Source organism: Anabrus simplex, chromosome X (assembly GCF_040414725.1).
Source record: "Anabrus simplex isolate iqAnaSimp1 chromosome X, ASM4041472v1, whole genome shotgun sequence".
Taxonomy (NCBI): Eukaryota; Metazoa; Arthropoda; class Insecta; order Orthoptera; family Tettigoniidae; genus Anabrus; species Anabrus simplex.
This window is the reverse complement of record NC_090279.1, coordinates 61,541,655-61,563,602: the sequence shown is the minus strand read 5'-3', so window position 1 is coordinate 61,563,602 and position 21,948 is coordinate 61,541,655. Positions and strand designations below refer to the sequence as shown.

At 41.7% G+C, this 21,948-nt stretch overlaps 1 long non-coding RNA gene across 1 annotated transcript in view; it reads left to right on the top strand.

Annotated features, from left to right (window-relative positions):
- Positions 1 to 7,273, top strand: part of LOC137503109 (uncharacterized) — a 38,023-nt gene extending 30,750 nt beyond the window's left edge. The window contains exon 3 of the long non-coding RNA XR_011019052.1: positions 7,226 to 7,273. This is a non-coding gene — a long non-coding RNA (uncharacterized lncRNA). The remainder of the gene's footprint in view (positions 1 to 7,225) is intronic.
- The last annotated feature ends 14,675 nt before the right edge of the window (positions 7,274 to 21,948 follow it).

The following is a 21,948-nucleotide window of genomic DNA, read 5'->3' as shown; positions in this document are numbered from 1 at the left end:
AATGGGACTGCGGCATCGAAGTGAAGATTGAATACCGTTTTTCATAATACAACCTTAGAATGAACAGCAGGAAGAATGAATACCTGGAGTTATCTGAACCATCTAATGGCTCCATCCAACTTGACTCAGGTACCTAGGATCTTGCCTACAGACTGTTAGTTGGGTAGATGTTGAAGTTCGAATTATGAAAAAGGCAGCATGGATGAGATGAAGGGAAGTCACTGGCACACTCTGTGACTGAAGGATAACACTACGTCTGAAGTCCAGAATATACTGCATGTTATTATGTCTTGTTGCTGTGTACGGTTTTGAATGTCGACAGGCTGAGTAAGGTATGGAGTAGCAATTACACAACGTGTGAATGTGTATACACTATTAGTCGATGGGCATCACAGTCCTGCATTATGTAAAAACATACATCGTTCACCAACAAACTGGCATCGCACCCGTCACTTGTGGCATAGGATATGTCACCAATGGTATGGTCGTGTCCTTTTCCAGTACCTGATGCAGTTGGCAATTCTATCCAATCCTTTGATACTACTTTGCAATGTCCATATGGCCCTACTATAAAAAAGATGTTGAAAATAATATACAAAAATTTTAAACTAGAAATGCTGCTGGGATTGGTAAAATTTCTGGGCATGTACGAAAGTAAATTCTATGAGATATTGATTAGTGTATGTATGAAGCAGCTATACCAGATGAGTGATTAATTAGTGTAGAAGCGCCCGGTGTATAAAGAAAATGTGCTAATCATAAAGCCAATAATTACACACTAATCATTTTGACTGGTGTTGCGTGCAAGCTCTTGGAATGCATTCTTTCTGATTATATTATATACATTTACGAAATTACCAACTGGTTCCATAGAAGATAGTTCAAGCTTCGAAAACATGATTCCACTGAAGCTCATCTTGTAGATTACAGCAGGATATGGCAGATATATTGGATTCAGGTGGTCAAATGTATCACGACTTACATATCGGGAAACTACTGACAAAAATTAGTGCGGTTAGGATAGGTAAAATACTGGCTGAATTGGTGACTAAAAAGACGTGGCCAAATTACACTTAAGAAAATGGAAATTGCTTCACCATGAAGGCATTTGTCGTTTGTGCTGATTTTCAAGATATGGAACGATGCCATGTAGGTATGCAAGCGATCAAAGTTTCAGACCCATTGGATTGTTGCTACAGGTCTCCCTACGTGATTGGTCGCGGAGGAATCAACTCCAGTATACGGACTCTGGTGTAGCGTAGTTGACTTGTAGTCTCTGCAGTGATGTGTTCCCCGTCAACAATGCCTCGACGACAGAGAAGAGCACGCTGTCAACAACTGTCGCCGTTTGAGAGGGCTCGGATAATTGGGCTGTGTGGGGCTGGATTATCGATAAGTACTGTAGCTGCACGTGTTGGCCGACAGGCATCTACGGTACAACGTGTATGGCAGCAGTGGTCGAATGAAGGTACCCACACTCGTAGACTTGGCACAATCCCAGCGAGACGGACAACTGTGAGAGAGGATCGCCGCATCATTCGGATGGCCCGGATGGAACCCCATGCAACAGCAGCGCAAATTCGAGTAGCTGTAGCACCCTACGTTAGACAACAAACAGTTGGTAATCGCCTGCGTGCAGCTGGCTTACGAGCCCGTGTCCCTGCAGAAGGTGTTCCATTGACCCCACAACAGCGACGTGTAAGGCTGGCCTGGTGTCGAGAAAGATCGACGTGGGTCGACGAATGGCATAGGGTCGTCTTTAGTGATGAATCGCGCTTCTGTCTTGCCTGCAGTGATCGCCAGAATCGTGTGCGCCGACGTACCGGGGAGAGGGGCCACGCAGATCTTATTGTCGAGAGGCACACAGGGCCAACACCAAGCATTATGGTCTGGGGAGCTATTGGCTTTAATGTGAAATCACAATTAGTGCTTGTTGATAGGGCACTCAATCCAGTGGTTGTCCCTATGATGGCGAACATTGTTAATGGGATGTTTCAGCAGGACAGTGCCTGGGTTCACACTGCACGCATCTCCAGAGAAGCTCTCCACGACATCACAACCTTAGAATGGCCCGCCAGATCCCCGGACCTCAGTCCTATTGAGCAAGTGTGGGACGTGATGGGTCGACAACTGGCCGACCGTCCTCATCCACCCTCAACTCTGGAAAAACTGACCCGTGCAGTGCAGCAAGCATGGGCCACAATTCCTCAGGACGCGATCCAGGACCTTATTGACTCCATGCCACGACGAATTCATCAATGTATTGCAGCTCGTGGTGGGCACATCCTGTATTGATTGTTGTCCAAACTTGCGGTCAGAGGGACCTGTAAGTGTAATCATCGAATCACAACCGAACACTCGTCCTGCATGTTCAATTGCAGCAACGTAGCACCGCTCGTTCTGGGTGGTGCAATTTCCATTTCCATCAGTGTATTAAACATTAAAAAATTGGGAATTGAACACATAAGATGTTACCAATTTTTAAGTTGATGACTTTAGTACTTGATATGCATCCCCTTAGCTTTCATGAGTGACTTGATTTGGCTGGGCATACCCTCAGTCAGTATTTTACCCTGACTCTTTAAATCGTCATCATGACACTAGATTTGAACGATCTTCCCAATCAAGCTTTTTTGTCGTTATATTTGTTTTTCCTATTTTCCTTTGGTACCGTCCAAGGATGTTCTATGGGGTTCATGCCTGAACTGTTTCTAAGCTTTGTGGCAAGGAGGCCCATCCTGCATAAAAATGAATTCACTTTGACCAAACCACTGTTGCACCTGAGCTACCAAACTGGTTCTTAATACTATACTGTTCACGTCTCATAGTTCCTTCTACAACATATAATCGTCCACAGCCGTACCAAGAGAACACACTCCAGACCATCACTGAAGTTGGATGCTTCATTCTCTGCTTCACTCATCCTGGATGGAATGCTTCCCCTTTACTTCTGACATATTGACTTGTCTCTTCTTCGACAGGAAATACCGATTCGTCACTAAAACAAACCTGAAATAATAAAACACATAAACCTAGCAAAATTTCATACATATACTGTACTATACGGTTACATCACTTAGATTGGGTAAAAAATGGAATAGTGAGTGATAATTAAGGAATTACAGTAATTGTCATGGACTTGCCTGTTTTCATTCATCAGATGACCACTTCTCGAGAGTCTTGGCCCACTGGAACCTCTTTGCAGCCATAGCAGGAGTAATCTTCCCCTTTCCTTGAGGTCGTCTTGCTTTCATTCCAGCATTAAACAGCTCTCACCTCACAGTCCTGGCTGGTACCAATGAACCATACTCTTCTAATTTCTTACGTAAATCTGAACTAGTAACATTGCGGTTGTTTACTGACAAATTAATCAGTTTTTCTTCCTCCTTGGGGTTAGTTTCTTCTTTCGCCCGCAGTATCCAACATGTTGTTGACATTTTTTCTCCCCTTATCTTCACATTTTAAAATTCTACTTACAGATTGCTGTGATATTTGCAATCTAGAATCTATCTCTTGCTGTGAATAACGTTTCTCCAAAGTAGCTCTCTGACAGTGCCTTTCTTGGCGAAAGGTCCTTTTGTCTCCCCATAACCTCAAAATTTTTTAATTCTCTAGAACCACTCTGAAGAAATGTGAACTGAACTCGTGAACAGTATCAATAATGCGTGTAACTTACAGAATGCACAGTCTTAACAATAGGTCACATTGTTTACTTCCATACAGCAACAATATGCAGATATGGACAATAACCAACAGAACATGTTCACTAACAAAATTGACACAAAACCATATGAATAATGAAATTACATTGTGGTTCCCACTGTACCCACTATATGAAAAAATCCAGTAGTGTAGACAGGGATATCCCAAGTGGTAACTCCACCAAACAAGTTCAAGGATTAGGCTATAAAGGTTGATAATTAACATAAAGATAGAAATATACGTTTGACCATTAGAATTTGGCCACGTCTGGTGTATTAAAATATAGAACTCAGAGCATTAGAATAGGTGAAGCTTTATTTGATCCTGTAACTATTATTGGATTGGCTCCCACAGGCCAGTATTATGAAACCATTATTTTCTGATATATATAAACAATATGAATAATGAACTGAAATAAGTTATGAGGCTCTTTGTAATAAGTAAGTTTCAGTATTGTGTGTAACTGCAAAAATACCTTAACAATATTGTAAGATAAGATGGACATTTGGCAATGTTATATTGGTAAACAGTGTGAAAAGTCAGGTTCTCTGTTTCACATATAGAAAGGGTCCTCTCTCATTTAATTATTGTGTTGATGGGGTGAACGTTCTTTAAGGGGATCTCTGTAAGTACCTAGGTATTCATAATAAGAATAGATCTTCATTGTGGTAATCATATAAACATATTGAAAAGGATATTTACAGATCTCTTAATATGATAATGAGGTTATTTAACGGTTGTAATGGAGAGGGCATATAAATCTCCAGCAAAGCCACAATGAGAGTATGAGACCATCACCAGTATTACATGAATAAAGAACAGGAAATAATCCACAGAATATCTCCAGTTCCTCCGGGTGATTTCCAACAAAAGAGTGTGTTTACAGAGATGTTGCAAAGTTTCAGCTGGGAAGACTTGGAGAAAGAAGACAAGATGTTTGATTAAAGAGTACGGTATATTCTGAGATGTCATTGGAGAGATGGCTTGGAATGACATTAGTTGATGAATACATTTAAGTCATGTTCTTTAAGTTTAGGAAAGGTCACAACATGAAGATAATTTTGAATTCATGGGGACAAATTTTGGCAAATGTTCACTTATAGGAAGATGATTTAGTGATTGAAATAATTTACCGAGGACGTTGTTTCATATATTTCCACAATCTTTTTCTATATAAACAACCAACACCCGAAACGCTGTTGTTTGATTGATTCGTTGATTGATTGGGACATTGACTGATTTTTTTGGGTCTTAATGTGATGTACAGAGAGGGATGATGGATATTCCTATGCTTATGATTTAAGCATTGTCCACTTGTTGGGAAAGTGGTGGGAGTACTGTGGGATTATTTGATATTACAGTGAAGTGTTTTCGGAAAGAAAGTATATAGGAACATGGAAATGAACAAAGAAGTTACAAGTCAAGTTGGTATAGAAAGATGGGAATAGGGGAATGTGAACATGAAAGGATGAAGAAAATAGCTATTCAGTGTGGAAATAGGGATCAACAGAAATAGAAACACAAGCACGCAATGTTATTGGGTAATGATTTGGAGATATACATACATACATACATTATCATTATAGACTGTTATGCCTTTCAGCGTTCAGTCTGCAAGCCTCTGAGAATTTACTAAACGTCGCCACAATCCTCGATTTGCAACTAGTGTTGTGGCCTCATTTAGTTCTATATCTCTTATCTTTAAATCGTTAGAAACCGAGTCTAACCATCGTCGTCTTGGTCTACCTCTACTTCTCTTACCCTCCATAACAGAGTCCATTATTCTCCTAGGTAACCTATCCTCCTCCATTCGCCTCACATGACCCCACCACCGAAGCCGGTTTATGCGTACAGCTTCATCCATCGAGTTCATTCCTAAATTAGCCTTTATCTCCTCATTCCGAGTTCCCTCCTTCCATTGTTCCCACCTGTTTGTACCAGCAATCATTCTTGCTACTTTCATGTCTGTTACTTCTAACTTATGAATAAGATATCCTGAGTCCACCCAGCTTTCGCTCCCATAAAGCAAAGTTGGTCTGAAAACAGACCGATGTAAAGATAGTTTCGTCTGGGAGCTGACTTCCTTCTTACAGAATACTGCTGATCGCAACTGCGAGCTCACTGCATTAGCTTTACTACACCTTGATTCAATCTCACTTACTATATTACCATCCTGGGAAAACACACAACCTAAATACTTGAAATTATCGACCTGTTCTAGCTTTGTATCACCAATCTGACATTCAATTCTGTTGGATTTCTTACCTACTGACATCAATTTAGTCTTCGAGAGGCTAATTTTCATACCATACTCATTGCACCTATTTTCAAGTTCTAAGATGTTAGACTGCAGGCTTTCGGCACAGTCTGCCATTAAGACCAAGTCGTCAGCATAGGCCAGGCTGCTTACTACATTTCCACCTAACTGAATCCCTCCCTGCCATTTTATACCTTTCAGCATATGATCCATGTAAACTACGAACAGCAAAGGTGAAAGATTACAGCCTTGTCTAACTCCTGTGAGTACCCTGAACCAAGAACTCATTCTACCATCAATTCTCACTGAAGCCCAATTGTCAACATAAATGCCTTTGATTGATTTTAATAATCTACCTTTAATTCCATAGTCCCCCAGTATAGCGAACATCTTTTCCCTCGGTACCCTGTCATATGCTTTCTCTAGATCTACGAAACATAAACACAACTGCCTATTCCTCTCGTAGCATTTTTCAATTACCTGGCGCATACTGAAAATCTGATTTGGAGATAGTGTGTATTATTATTTATTGTCCTTAAATTGTACATATACACATACTCGGAAGTGCCTCCACCCACACATGTATGTGTACACATACTCTGGTGAATATTCACAAATATGTAGGTAATTTTATATTTACATTTTTGCAAATGATCCTCCTTTTCTATACTACCTTGTCTACTGATATCCTACACTGTGTTCCTTTTCATGTTCTTATCTCTCTTATCATTTGTCTGGAAGGCAGTGGCAAAGGGACCGGGTTAAAATGCAAAAGGTCATTATGCAAGTTAGGTTCCAAAAAGAGTAAAAATAAAATAAATAAATGCAAATTTTAATCTAATAGAAGTTGTATAGCATTATTTGAAGTAGTTGAACAAGTTGTACATGTGTTGATTATGTTTGTAATACAGAAGGTATTACGAGTAAAATTTTATAAATTATATACATGCTTAATAGAAAATAAAGTGTAAATTGTATAATATTGTATTTTATGAAATTGTCTTTTTCTCTGTTCTTTTAAAAATTAGTGCTTGATAATAATGTATTTTTGTGTACCATTTGCCACCAAGGTCGACACCTCTCTTGTATTTAGATTGATTTTGAATTGATTGTTCCTTTCCATTCTTATATTTTTAAAATGAGAGATATATTAATTTTAATCTTTATTGTGCCACTGTGAAATTTATTTTCTCAGCTGTTTTTTTGTTTAGGCCTATATATATTCCTTTACTTCTTCACTCTACTTTTCTTATTTCTTACTTATAGCCTTCCGAAGATACTAAGGAGGAAATATTCATAGAAGAACATACCGATGATCAGCTGTTGCCATACATCAAAGAAGAAACAAAGTAAGTACACTACAAATCCTATATAATATAGAACATGTTGTACGTATTCACAGTTGTGTTCAGTGTTGGTTGATTTATCTCCAAAAACTGGCCATTTTCGTCAGTTGAATCCTTTCTTTACAAGGTTTCATTTAAATGCAAATATCTTAAAATTCTATTGGTTAAAATCATCTTAAATACACTGACTGACAGAGCAAATGCAACACCAAGGAGGAGTGGTCAGACCATTATGCCAATTGCAGGGTAGACTGACGTCACTGAGGTATGCTCATGATGTGAAATGCGCCGCTGTACTGCGCACGTAGCGAACGATAAATGGGACATGGCGTTGGCGAATGGCCCAATTCTTACCGTGATTTCTCAGCCGACAGTCATTGTAGAACGTGTTGTCGTGTGCCACAGGACACGTGTATAGCTAAAAATGCCAGGCCGCCATCAATGGAGGCATTTCCAGCAGACAGACGACTTTACGAGGGGTATGGTGATAGGGCTGAGAAGGGCAGGTTGGTCGCTTCGTCAAATCGCAGCCGATACCCATAGGGATGTGTCCACGGTGCAGCGCCTGTGGCGAAGATGGTTGGCGCAGGGACATGTGGCACGTGCGAGGGGTCCAGGCGCAGCCCGAGTGACGTCAGCACGCGAGGATTGGCGCATCCGCCGCCAAGCGGTGGCAGCCCCGCATGCCATGTCAACCGCCATTCTTCAGCATGTGCAAGACACCCTGGCTGTTCCAATATCGACCAGAACAATTTCCCGTCGATTGGTTGAAGGAGGCCTGCACTCCCGGCGTCCGCTCAGAAGACTACCATTGACTCCACAGCATAGACGTGCACGCCTGGCATGGTGCCGGGCTAGAGCGACTTGGATGAGGGAATGGCGGAACGTCGTGTTCTCCGATGAGTCACGCTTCTGTTCTGTCAGTGATAGTCACCGCAGACGAGTGTGGCGTCGGCGTGGAGAACGGTCAAATCCGGCAGTAACTGTGGAGCGCCCTACCGCTAGACAACGCGGCATCATGGTTTGGGGCGCTATTGCGTATGATTCCACGTCACCTCTAGTGCGTATTCAAGGCACATTAAATGCCCACCGCTACGTGCAGCATGTGCTGCGGCCGGTGGCACTCCCGTACCTTCAGGGGCTGCCCAATGCTCTGTTTCAGTAGGATAATGCCCGCCCACACACTGCTCGCATCTCCCAACAGGCTCTACGAGGTGTACAGATGCTTCCGTGGCCAGCGTACTCTCCGGATCTCTCACCAATCGAACACGTGTGGGATCTCATTGGACGCCGTTTGCAAACTCTGCCCCAGCCTCGTACGTACGACCAACTGTGGCAAATGGTTGACAGAGAATGGAGAACCATCCCTCAGGACACCATCCGCACTCTTATTGACTCTGTACCTCGACGTGTTTCTGCGTGCATCGCCGCTCGCGGTAGTCCTACATCCTACTGAGTCGACGCCGTGCGCATTGTGTAACCTGCATATCGGTTTGAAATAAACATCAATTATTCATCCGTGCCGTCTCTGTTTTTCCCCAACTTTCATCCCTTTCGAACCACTCCTTCTTGGTGTTGCATTTGCTCTGTCAGTCAGTGTATTCAAGAACTTTGAGATCATATTTAATGTACCATCATGTAGTTTTATTGAATACCGGTATATATCTACTAAAAGAATCTCTGGTAAAGCTAGATATTTTGAAGTGTATTTGTTTACAATACCTTTAAGCAACTATGAAGAAAGTGTTCTTTCTTTCACTGTCTCTGCATCATTTGTTCATCACATTCTTATCATCTGAAATGCTATCTGAAATTATTGCCTCCAGATATTCTGAGTAAGGTTTTGTACGTTCACACCAACAGTGACACACAGAAAAAGCGATGTTTGTAGATTATAAATTAAATCTTCAAATTCAAAATTGTTATGTTTTATGTACATTGTAATATTTCGAACTATCATAATCAGTCTCATTAATCAATATAATTATGGCTTGAGTTCAATAATGTTATAACTCAAAGAATGTAATTTTAAACTATTTCGTTAGATTCCGTTCTTTATGATCATTTCTGGTCTCTTTTGTGTTAAGTCAGATTCCTCCAATTGTGGACGCCAGAGCTGATAATGTGTTGTAGAAATGAAACGTTCAGGTCAGTAGTGCTACATCTTCGATATCATAGTTTTCAAATAAAACTTGTGCATTCTTGTAAGTGTAAAATTATGTGGTCTTGAATTTATGTTCATTCCAGTGTTGTGGTCACACTTGTTGATTCATTTTAGTGTTCATTTTCAGTCAGGGGCTTGTAGTGTGTTGATTGCAAACATACTTACACAATTAGTATAAAGTAATAAAATGGGCAGCTACCGGTACAAGTGGAGTTTTAAATTTTTGCAGCTGGCCTAAAAAATTCAGATTTCTTTAAGTAAGTGAATTTATTATCTCATAAAATTAGATAAATAGGGCGTACATTATTGCTTCACGTCCTTAGGTTTAACCTCAAAGTGCCCTACACGTGACCCCCGGCTGCTACTAAGAAAGCAATAACTTTGGCTGCTGGAAATGGCTCTTCTCATAGCTACCAGACAAGAAACATTGGACCTTTCATCCATGTCTTAACGTAGAGAGCAACAGCAGAGCAAAATGTGACTACCTATCCAAGGTTATCCTGGATAATAATATGGATGTTGTGGCTATACAGGAAACCCATACAGCCAATGTAGAAGAGTTTCTGAAAAGGGGCCGCATTAATGGTTACACAGCTCTTGGTGCAACATATCACAGTGCACATGGTATAGCTACTTATGTTCGTAATAATATCCAATATGCCTCACTGCTCTTTCAAAACGAAGACGAAGACATCCATTGTGTTGCTGTGTGAGTGGCAGATGTTACTATTTTTAACATTAAAAAAACCCCAAACGCACAGTGGCGAAGTACAGTACTACCTAATGCTCAACACCCTGCAGTTTATGTAGGCGACTTCAACAGCCATCACGAACTATGGAAGTACTCAAATAACAGTGAATGTGGAACAAAACTCGTAGAATGGACAGAGATGAACAATCTCCATCTAATGTTTGACCCAAAAGATCTTGGTACTTTCCAATCAGCTGCATGGAATAGGGATTCCAATCCTGACCTGCGTTTTGTTAGCTGCAATGAGGGAGGACAGTCCTTACATACCAGTCGTAAAGTGTTAAGACATTTTCCCTACAGTCAACATGGCCCCATTATAGTGGATATTGGCATCAACATTCCTGTTGTACGGTCAATACTACATGCTCGGTGGAACTTCAGAAAAGCAAATTGGTCAACATTCACCACTGAACTGGATAAATGCGTTCGGTGGATTGCTCCCAAGCACAATAATTACTAGCGTTTCGTAGGTGCAGTTATGATGGCGGCTAAGAGGAATATGCGTGGAGGCCATAAAAATTAATACATCCCTGGCTGGAATGTTGAGACTGGTGCGCTCTAGAATGAATATTTGCAGACTGGTGATGAAGACATAGCTGATGAACTTCTTTCCAGCATGGATACTACCGGGGGAGAACGGTGAATTGAAACAGTGGAGAATATCGACTTAACTCATTCCAGTAGAAGAACTTAGGCTCTCCTCAGAAAACTTGGAGGAAGGACACCTTTGGTGAAGCAAGAGCCTGGAGTTACTCCGGATGAAGTAGCATCTCACATCGTCACAACTTCCCAAACTCCATCAGATAAGAAACATACCAAACACATACGGCGCCAGCTCAAACACCACGCACACCAAGGTATTCACTACCACTTACGGTGCAAGGCATCAATGCTGCTCTCAAAGACGTTAAACCAAGTACAGCTCCAGATTTTGATGGCATTCATCCAGAATTTCGCATTCATTTAGGGAAGAATGCTAGAAGTTGGCTGGCAAGGTTTTGTACCGACCTTCTACAGAACAGACAACTCCCGGCAGAATTCAAACGAACGAAAGTGATTTCCATCTTGAAACCAGGTAAGCTTGCCAATGACCCAAGCAGTTATAGACCAATTGCCCTTCTTTTAGACAGGCTAATCTACAACGGAATCAGCGCAACAGTTTTCCAGCATATTGCAGTTGATCAAGCCGGATTCAGGCCCAATTGCAGCTGCTGCGATCAAGTGCTTTCCTTGACATTCCACATGGAAGCAGGTTTCCGGAAACAACTCAAGACCTCAGCTGTATTCATTGATCTTACTGCAGCATTTGACGCAGTCTGGAGGGAAGGATTAATTTACAAGCTTCTCCGAATTGTACCCTGTAGGACCATTGTGCAGGTTATAAGCAATATGCTCAATGACAGAAGATTTCAAGTGTGTATGGGAAATAGTATAAGTAGAGAAAAAAGCTCAAGGATCGGTACTGTCTCCCCTACTGTTCAATTTGTATATCTCCGATCTCCCAGAAACATCATCACAAACATTTTGTTATGCTGAATATCATAACACTAGCCACTCAATATTGAGACTTTAGTGTGACAGAAGAAGTGCTACAAAGAGACCTGATTTCACTTTAAACGCACTTCAAGAAATGGCAACTTTGTCCTAACTCTAACAAAACAGAAGTGTCATGTTTTCACCTAAATAATCGCCAAGCTGGCATTAAACTTCACATACGTTTTTGTCACCAAGAACTTCGGCACAGCAGCTATCCCAAATATTTGGGGATTACACTTGATCGCACACTATCTTACAAACAACATCTTATGAATCTGTCCAAGAAGCTCAAAACATGTAATATTATCTTTCAGAAATGGTATGGCTTAAGTTGGTGTTCATCAGCAGAGACTTTATGATCTGCTTTGGGACTGGTTTTCTCGTGTGCTGAGTACTGTGCACCAGTTTGGCTGGATAGCCCATATACTAGACTAATTGATACTCAACTGAATGCTAGCATGCGGTTAATATCTGGTACTGTCCAGTCCACACCCCTTTATTGGCTCCCAATTCTGTCAGGTATAATGCCGCCTGATTTAAGAAGATAAAATGCTCCCATTCGAGAGATCAAGAAGATAGAAATGAACCCTCACCTGGATTATATTCCTATTCTCAAGGTAACAAGGTTCAAGTCACGACATCCATTTTTGCATGATGCTGTCGCATTGGCTGATGGGAATTTTCACCCTTTAGAAGAATGGAGAAGTCGCTGGAAATTTGCCACAGACAGTTCCTTACACAACATCTTTTCTGGTGAACATCTTCCTTGTGAACATCATCTACCTCGTAAGATTTGGAGCACTCTGAATCGGGTGAGAACAAATCATGGACGATGCAGCGATGCGCTTTATAAGTGGAAATATATCTCATCACCAGAGTGCGACTGTGGTGCATCTCGGCAGATGATCCCCATATTGTAAGTGAATGTACACGACGTTCCTACACAGGTAGCCCGAGTGACTTTTTGGAACCAACAGAGGAAGCCATACAGTGGATCACCCAACTGGACATTCTGCTGTAAAACATGTTTCTTGTCTGTGTATATTTGTAAATACTATATATTTGTGTATATGTATCTAACTTGTTGCCCTATGCTAATAATAATAATAATAATAGTAATAATAATAATAATAATAATAATAGGTAAATCACGTCATGATATAATATTTTTTTTTAAATTGTAATTATTGTCACTGACCTCACAAAGTCCTGTTTTAAAACATTTAATGCAGGTCATGCGATGGCTAGTCATAGCCTAAGGTTTGACTTCAAACCAGATTTGTGATGGAAACTATGAATTCTGAATGGTTTATTTGATTTTGTGAGTGGTTAGAGCCTTCTCGGCTCTTATGTGATGCACTGACTTGTTCCTACTGTACTTTCACACTACTGGCAAGAAATATTCATGTCGGTCCTCAGAACTACCCAATACCAGCTCACACTCTCTGGTTAGTCAGAGTAGAACCATGCACACAACCGAAGATCGCCCAAATAGTCTATTCTTCGAGGTTTAAATCCTGCAGTTTCTTTGTAATTCATGTATAACAAGACACAATAGGCTACATTAGAGAACAATTTTGTATTATGACCACCAGTAAAAATGTTGCTTATGAATCCTTTTCATACACAAAATCATATTTCTATTTTTGATGGAGTCTAAATTAGCTTTCTGCTTTCTAAACATATTTTGTGCAGAGGCACTCTCGGACCAGCAAAGCGACATGCATTTTATGTGTCTTCTTTTTTCTTGGCATATATGTCAGAGGACAGTCCATTGTCTATGTAGCTTAGTCCATTTTACATCATAGATTTTAGATGCTTCTTAAAGATTCAGTCGACCGGATCTTATCTGCTACTTCCCACTTTGTTTTATATCTCACCTCAGGCGCTATTGTTTCCTCACTCTCATTTCAGCAGTCTACAAATATCATGCCGCAACTTAAATGACTTCCTTTAAAATGTCTAAAATATTTGCCATGCCAGTTTGGTATTGCTTTTAAGATTCATGAAATTTCCTAATTGCTAACTTGTGGAAATACACGTATTTCTGAGATTATCAATTAGTGATGAGACTTACTTCCGTTTGTGTAGAGACACATGGTCCTGAACTAACCACTTAGTTATGTGGTTTCCTTCCATCTTTAGAGCGTTGAGTGTCACATGGCCCTGAGCTGACCACTTTGTGCCACTCCTCCATGGCCTTCATATTTATAGGCATGAGCGGAGTGAAAATAGCAAACTGATTAATATGATCGTCTGCTGTCTATGACGTATGTAAGCAGAAATATGAATTGCAAAATTCTATTCAGGCTAGAATACACTGATGGACTCCCTTCTTGTAGGTACTCATAGAATTTCACCGGATATTCAAACTGTCCTTCCCATTTAACACAGATATACCCATTTTTTTTAGTTATAAGTTTTTCTTCACAATCCATTTATAGGAGACACTTAAACACGAAATCCAGAAGCGTTCAGCCATTCAAACACTATTTTGTGAAAATAAGTTTTTATAGATATCGGACATAGGCTTTAGGGGAGAAAATTTGAACATGCAATAAACTAATTTGAATGTTAGGATGTGTAATATATCCTTTGCATTCCATTTTTGTCACAGAATATTCATCAGTCTGCTTCTGGTGGCAGGGTCCGGTGTTGTGATTCAGTGACTCCAGTTAGTTCGGTCTCGGGCCATGTCTGCATGTAGTCTTCCAACTTTCAGACCGTTGTGCACTTTATCAGTCTATGCTGTCTGGTTCGTCCCTCGCGCCTCTTTTCACCGACTTTCTGTGTATACTCTGATTTTCCCAATATATCGTCCTCTACACGCAACACATGCCCAAACCAGCGCACACGCCTTTCCCCAATTTTCTTCTGGGTCGGTGCAATGCCAAAACGTTTTCTAATAACATCATTTGAAATATGACCTAGTCTAGTTATGCCAGTCTTCCACCTAAGCAACTTCGTATCCATGATGCTTAGTTGGCGTTCTACCTCTAGACCTGGGCAGCATTCGTTGCCGTAGAAAACGACAGGATGGATATCGATAGGACAGATACCAGTTCGGTAGAACTTAGTTTAGAGATGGCCCTTCGTCCAAAGTTCGGAAGGGCGCCTGTTGTCATTCTCCACTTCAGTCAGGCTTTGTACATCCTTAAGTTGACTTTATCAGTAAGCGGACATCATCATAGATTGTGGAGCCAATATACTTAAATATCCGTACTCGTGCTCTATCTTCAACGTCAACATGCATGGTTCCAACTTCTCGACGATATAATGCAATGTATTCTGTCTTGTTCTTGTTGAGGCGCGGGGCTTATTGCGCTAGTCGATTGTTCCAGTCTTCTGTTTGACGCTGCAGGTCTAGCTTATTCCCTTCAGCCAAAATTATATCATTTGCTTAGGGAAGTGTCCATGGTATTGGACTGCGCAGGTTTGTGGTAATTGTGTCCATCACAAGAATGAGTAGCAGTGGTGATAAGCCGGGGCCTTGATGGACTCCTACAGTTATGCGGAAGTCATCAGACGCTCCTGCGGCAGCTTGAACACAACTCATTTGTTCTTTGTAGAGCAATTATACCCTCTCAGCAAGCTCTGGAATGCCATGTACTTGTAGGGCTGACTGATTAGGTCATGAAGTACCCGATGGAAGGGCTTCTAAGGGTCCAGAAATTTGTGATGAAGCCTCTTATCCTTTTCACAATGTCTCTCAAGTAATAGTCCGGCAGCATGGGTTTCTCCTATTGCGCCACAATTTTACACAAATCCAGCTTGGCTTGTTGTATGTTTGGCTAAGTCGCTAATCTTTTTGTCGAAGATTTGTTCTAAGTCTCTCATTGCGTGGCTCAGAAGTATGATCGGGCCGTGATTAGAAAAATCGGCAGGGCTTCCCTTATTTATGAATGGATACTCCGTCGCCAGTCTGTCTGTTTTTGACCTTCTTTGATGATATGGTTGAAAAGCTTGCTTTAGCCACACTGCTGCATCCCCCATTGAGAGAAACAAAACTCTGCCGGAAGATAATCGGGACAGATGGCTTTCCCTGATTTCATTTCCTTCAGCATAGTCTGGACTTTAGTGACGTCATTTTCCTACATTGGACCTTCAACAGCGGAGGTGATTAGGATTGGTAGATACGGAAATTCCATGATTGAAATTTAGTCAAAATAGTTCCGCCAGTGTACTCGCGCTTCTCGCCAGTCCAGTAGCAAATCGTCTGTTTCCTCATTGATGCCGTAAAAACGTCGGACTTCTGCCATTTTGCGATTGCTCGATTGGACTAGCCGTTAAAAATTCCGCTCGAATTCGCGCATGTCAAGTTTCACATATAGACCTGCCTACCGGTTTGATTTTGCTACGGCAAAGTCCTCATTCATTTTACGAGTGGCTGCCTTGTAGGCATTCCAACGAGCATGAAACTCGTGGTACAGCTGCTTCGTCAACCGTACTGCATATTTAACATCTTCATTCCTTAGCCATATGTCATGGTTAATCCTTCGTTGTCATCGCCCTGACTTAATTGTTCCAGGATAGAGCGAACGGCGTCTTTCAGTTTAGTCCGGCTCACTTGAGCTGTGGTGATTTGTGGCTCTGTTACTTTTGCAACAACGGTAGTCTCCTTCTTAAGGGGCCACCATTTGATGCCAATTTGTCTATTTGCTGTGAGGTATTGGGCTCTTGGTGACTTTATCCGCAGATTAGATGACTGGTCGGTGTTGCATCGCAAGGATTTAATAAGGGCAACTGTTATGTCCAGAACATCTTCGAGATTTCACCCTCTCACAAGGATGTAGTCAATGCTAATTGGATGGGAGCCACTGTAGTACTGAGTAGATGAATATCAATCTTTTTGAACCGTGTGTTTCCGATTATCAGTTTCTGCATAATCGCGAATTTGTTGGGCATCGTTGTCCTTTTCTCCATGTCCATGAACGCCATGGACTGTTTGTTCTTCTTTCCTCCGTCCGACACGTCCATTCAGATCATCGGCAGCGATGAGATAGTCAGCGGTCTTCTTGTCAGGCAGTGCCCAGAACGCATCTTTGGTTCCGTGAGCACGTCAGTTTGTGGAGCGTTGCGCTGAAAAAATAGAATTTCCTTCTCTCCCCAATGTGGACGAGTTACATCAAGCGATTATCAAACTTTTGCATCTCGGAGACTGAACCGTCAAGTTTTGCTGTTATGACAATGTCAACACCATGAGCTGTTCTTCGGCTTCTGTTGTACATCAGTTAGTAACCGCACCCCTTTTCCCATGACTTTTCTCCACTCCATCTTTTTTCCCGCATCTCACAGATCCTATAAGCGTTCTCTCAAGTGCAGTGGCTTATTTGCTACTTCATCCAGGCATAATTCAATTATGGAATACAGAATGGGGGTACTCGCTTGGTTAGCCGTCACAGCCCGTGTGACGGTAACCCTTGGATACTTTTCATACTGGCTGGGCCCTGCCAACGCGCGTCCCTTCCAGAGGCTGCACTAACTTTGGTTCCGATACCATGAGACATATTTCTGTAATGATGTGACGGTATTATTTTACGGCGGCTTGTCTTGTAGCATTTTAGAGCTCTTGATATAAGGTAGTAACGCAGCTTCGGACATGGGGATCAGACTCATTTTGCAGCCGCTCCTCTAGAGAAGAACCGCTAATCTCTTTTCTGCATTAACTTACATAAATTTAGGGTACTTCTTCTGTCAACTGCTCCTTACCGAAAGTTTCCATCTCCGCCAAAATTGCCACTTAAGACTTAGTACGTGTTTGGTACGCGAGAGCTATTATGTTTTGCTTAAGTTCATCGGCAGGCCAGTGGGAAACCCGTATCCGTCACCTAGGACGTACCACGTGTTACAGCAATATAGCTGGTTCGTGGAGAATATTTATCACTGAAAAATGAAACATTATTTTACTGAAGAACTTATTGTGAACCTGACTTGTCACAAGAATCACGTAATCACGTAAAGAAGAACGGTTGCAGACCTTTGCAATTTTGCTTGGCGTGAAATGCCACAAAACGTATGGCATATAATACAGTGTCGTATTTTCTGCCCCCTGTTTTCTAGTGATGTCAACAGTAATATCTTGTGAGATGATCAAGAGGTCTAGCCTGTCATATCTGGAATCAATGACCCCCTTTTATTTTTCCACTTATTTTCTCCTAAGAGTGCAGTAACAATACGTTGTCGACCCTCCCATTACTTTGCTTGTGAGCCAGTCAGGTATTCGACTGGGCCATGTGAATTCAGTGCATACAGCATGCATTGGAAAGTACCAGTTCATGTTACGATATATTGTAGCCTGCGTGACCGATTTTCCCATGTGCCATTTGTAAGCGGGTCTCATCTTTAACCAATAAATTTGTATTTCTCGCCCTTCTTTCCTAGAATATGTAGAACTACTCTACGGTGGGAAGACAGGCACAGAATTGGATGCTATCCAACTATGTTATCAATCCACTAAAAATAATCACGTTGTCCGTGATCTTTTGAAGTAAATGAAATCTCATTTCTTCCTTTTCATTACAGCAATATACACTACGGTGCAATTCAACATCTTGTTATCTCGAATTTTGGCTCAAGCCTTGATTTTCACGCTCTTTCTAGCTATATTGTTAAAGTAATAGTTGTAAGGATATTCAAGGGCTTGATAGGTTGCGTTTGATTTCAAATTCAGGATAATAGAGCATAGTAATAAAACGCTACCACCAAAGCCATATTCTGTGTTGCCTTCATAATGTCCTTAACAGCAGTATCTGGAGGAGAAAGGACAGTATCTATGCTAGGGAGAGAGCCGTCGTATACTTGTTATATTTCAGCTTTTCCAGAATTTCATCAGGATTAGTGGTTTCCGTGTTGCATACGGATTGTGTTAAATACAGCAATTAAGACGTAGACTGATGTAGTACATGGTAGTAAGTATGAACGTCCTTGTATAAACATACCGTCTTCTATATATATTGACTCTGTGTGATTGCATATCAAAGATACATATTTCGGAAAAGCGCACAGTGACATAAGAGAATGCTATTGTGATATGATAACAATGTACAAATACAATATGTATATTTGTGTCACAAAATAACATTCATAAAAGATTAGCCATGGTTCATCAGATCTTGCTGAATGTCTGCAAACGATGTTCTCAACTTTATTAATATCTACAACACTGACATTCCCTCAACAACAAGGTCCTTTACAAAAATTATTACTTGCCTGCCACAAAGCGCAGTGTGGTTCAACAAGATCAAAACTCCGATGCATATGCCGTCCTTTATGTAGGAGAACAGACAACGGTTTTCAATAGAATAATATGTGCTGGATTAAAGAGCTTGTATTTCTCCTTTTAGGCTGGACCAGTTGTCATGCATTTTTTAAATGAGGTCTATTAACTCGTACATTTCTAAATCGTGGGATTAACAAAATACGCAACACATTCTCGTAACAAGTGAGATCTTTTGAAATTTAACCTCAGATGATGTTTACTCTCAGGACTGCAATATTTATGAGTAACGAGCTCTCTGCACTGGATATCAGTAGGAAATCCCTTTTATGAGAGTTTTAGTGGAGTTGGCTGTTGAACAATTGGTCACATGGTTTTAATTTTTCACTTTAGATCGAGACCCGAGGTGAGCTATAGTGATTATCAACCTCCGGATGACGGATCACCTAGTTTTAGGTGCAGTGTGTGCAGTGTAGTCCTGGCTGGGAAGTTGGGCCTCTTGCGACATCTTAAGAGACAAAGGATGATCGACCCTTCAAGTGCGATTACTGTGGAAAGGTGTTTGGTAGCCAAAGCAGCTTGCCGGAACCCCTCAGGATCCACCCGCTCCAAGTGTGCGGATTTTCTGATAATAGCTTTCCAAGGAGGAAAATGCTGACGGAGGACACGCGATTGAATACAGGTGGGATTATAAACGAATGCTGCGTATGTCACGAAAAGTTCAGGAAACGTACTGACCTTATGCGGTCTCACACGGGCGAGAAGCCATACTGTTGCAACGTCTGTGGAAAGTACTTCAGCCGGAAAATCACCTAGCAGTTCACATTCATATTCACACTGGTGATAGGCCCAACTGCTGCAACGTCTGCGGGAAATCCTTCAGGCAGAAGGGGCATCTAACAGATCACATGCGTACTCATACAGGTGATAAGCCTCACTGTTGTAATGTCTGTGGGATATCATTCACTCAAAAAAGCACTCTAACTTGTCATTTTCTGACGCATACAGGCGAGAGGCTACACTGCTATAATGTCTGTGGGCGATCTTTTAGCCGGAGGGATCATTTAACAGACCATACTCGTACTCACACAGGAGAGAAGCAACCCAGCTGCTATGACTGTGGCAAATCCTTCAAGAGTAAAGCCTATCAAGCTATTCACATGCGGACACACACAGGTGAGAATCCGTACTGTTGTAAAGTCTGTGCGAGATCTTTTAACCAGAGAAGTGATTTAAAAAAACATGCTCGTACTCACACAGGAGAGAAGCCATACAGTTGCAATGTCTGTGGCACATCCTTTAGCACTGTAGCCTATCAAGTTATTCACATGCGGAGACACACAGGTGAGAGGCCATACTGTTGTAACGTCTGTGCGAGATCTTTTAGCCAGAGAAGTCATTTAAAAAACCATATTCGTACTCACACAGGAGAGAAGCCATACAGGTGCAATGTCTGTGGCAAATCCTTTAGCACTAAAGCCTATCAAGCTATTCACGTGCGGAGACACACAGGTGAGAAGCCATAGTATTGCAATGTCCGTTGCAAGAAATTCAGCCGTAAATCCGTCAAGCAGGTCACGGACGGACACACAGAGATGAAACCATTCTGCTTCAACGTATGTGGGAATTTTTTGAGCCAGATCGTCCACCTAACAGGTTACATGCGTACTCACACATGCGTAAAGCCACACTGGTGAAATGTGTTCGGCAAATCAATCATCCAGAAACGCGACATAGGAGTTCACATGCAGACACACGTAGTCGAGATGCCATACTGGTGCAATATATATGTAGCTTATTCTTCACCATCAGAGTCAGCCTAGTAGTTCATATGCTGACTCACACAGGCAAGAAGCCGTCTGATGCAGGGTATTTAGCAGGAGATCCCACCTAGCACGTCGTATTCGGACTCACACGGGCGTAAGGCGCACTGCCGCAATATCTGTTGCAAATACCTAATCCATAAAAGTGGCCTACCAGTTCACATTCGGACTCACACAGGCAGGAAACTATACTGGTGTAATGTCTGTGACGAATATTCAGCCAAGAAGGTCACTCTAGCCGCTCAGAACAGAACACACACGAGTGCTCTGTAGTGTCATAAAATATTCAGAGAATCATGCAGGGTTAACCACGCACATGTGAACCACACTGGAGAGATGCTGCACTTCTACGTGTTTCTTGGCAAATCGTTCGCACGCAGCACCACGCTGTCTGTTCACACGGGCGAGACGGCGCACGTGCGTTACGACACGGCGTGATTAAGCCGCACTTGATTTAATAATAACGTTATTTTGCTTAACGTCCCACCAACTACTACATAAGTGTCCGGAGTTCCACAACACCTTCTCCAATTCCGGAGATGTAGCGAGGCACATGCGGTCGCACACAGCAGAGAAGTAATCAGTTCTTCAGCTAGAACGGCACCTTTTCTGCACACATCATAATGTACACCGGAGAGCGCTCCATCCATTTGTGCCATTTTCTCTGAGAGAATATTTTCAGGTATCATAATGCCAGGTCCGTGTGCAAAAAGTGCAAAGGGCATTTCATGAATTACCGCTTTCTTCTCAACCATGGACGACTATTTTTCTGTTTTCGGACTAAAATGGAAGTGTGCTCATCAACAATCGTTGGGGAGCCGTCCAGATGCGAGGATAAGAAGTAATCCGGATGAACACAAGAGAATCATATGGCAAAGAAAAGTGGTAAAAGACTAGAAGCGCAGGAAAGAAGTAGTCACACATTTGAATAAATAATTCAAGGGAATTCGTAAGTGAGTAAGCCGCACGTGGTTTAATAATAATAATGTTATTTTGCTCAACGTCCCACTAACTACTACATAAGTGTCAGTTCCATAAACAACTGTGCATTATCCTTCCGATTTCTCGATCGTCTAAATATCAGGAAATGTTTTCCATACCTTTTAAATTTAGGCCATCCACTGACTGTCCATCAGCATAGGACGAGGTACCT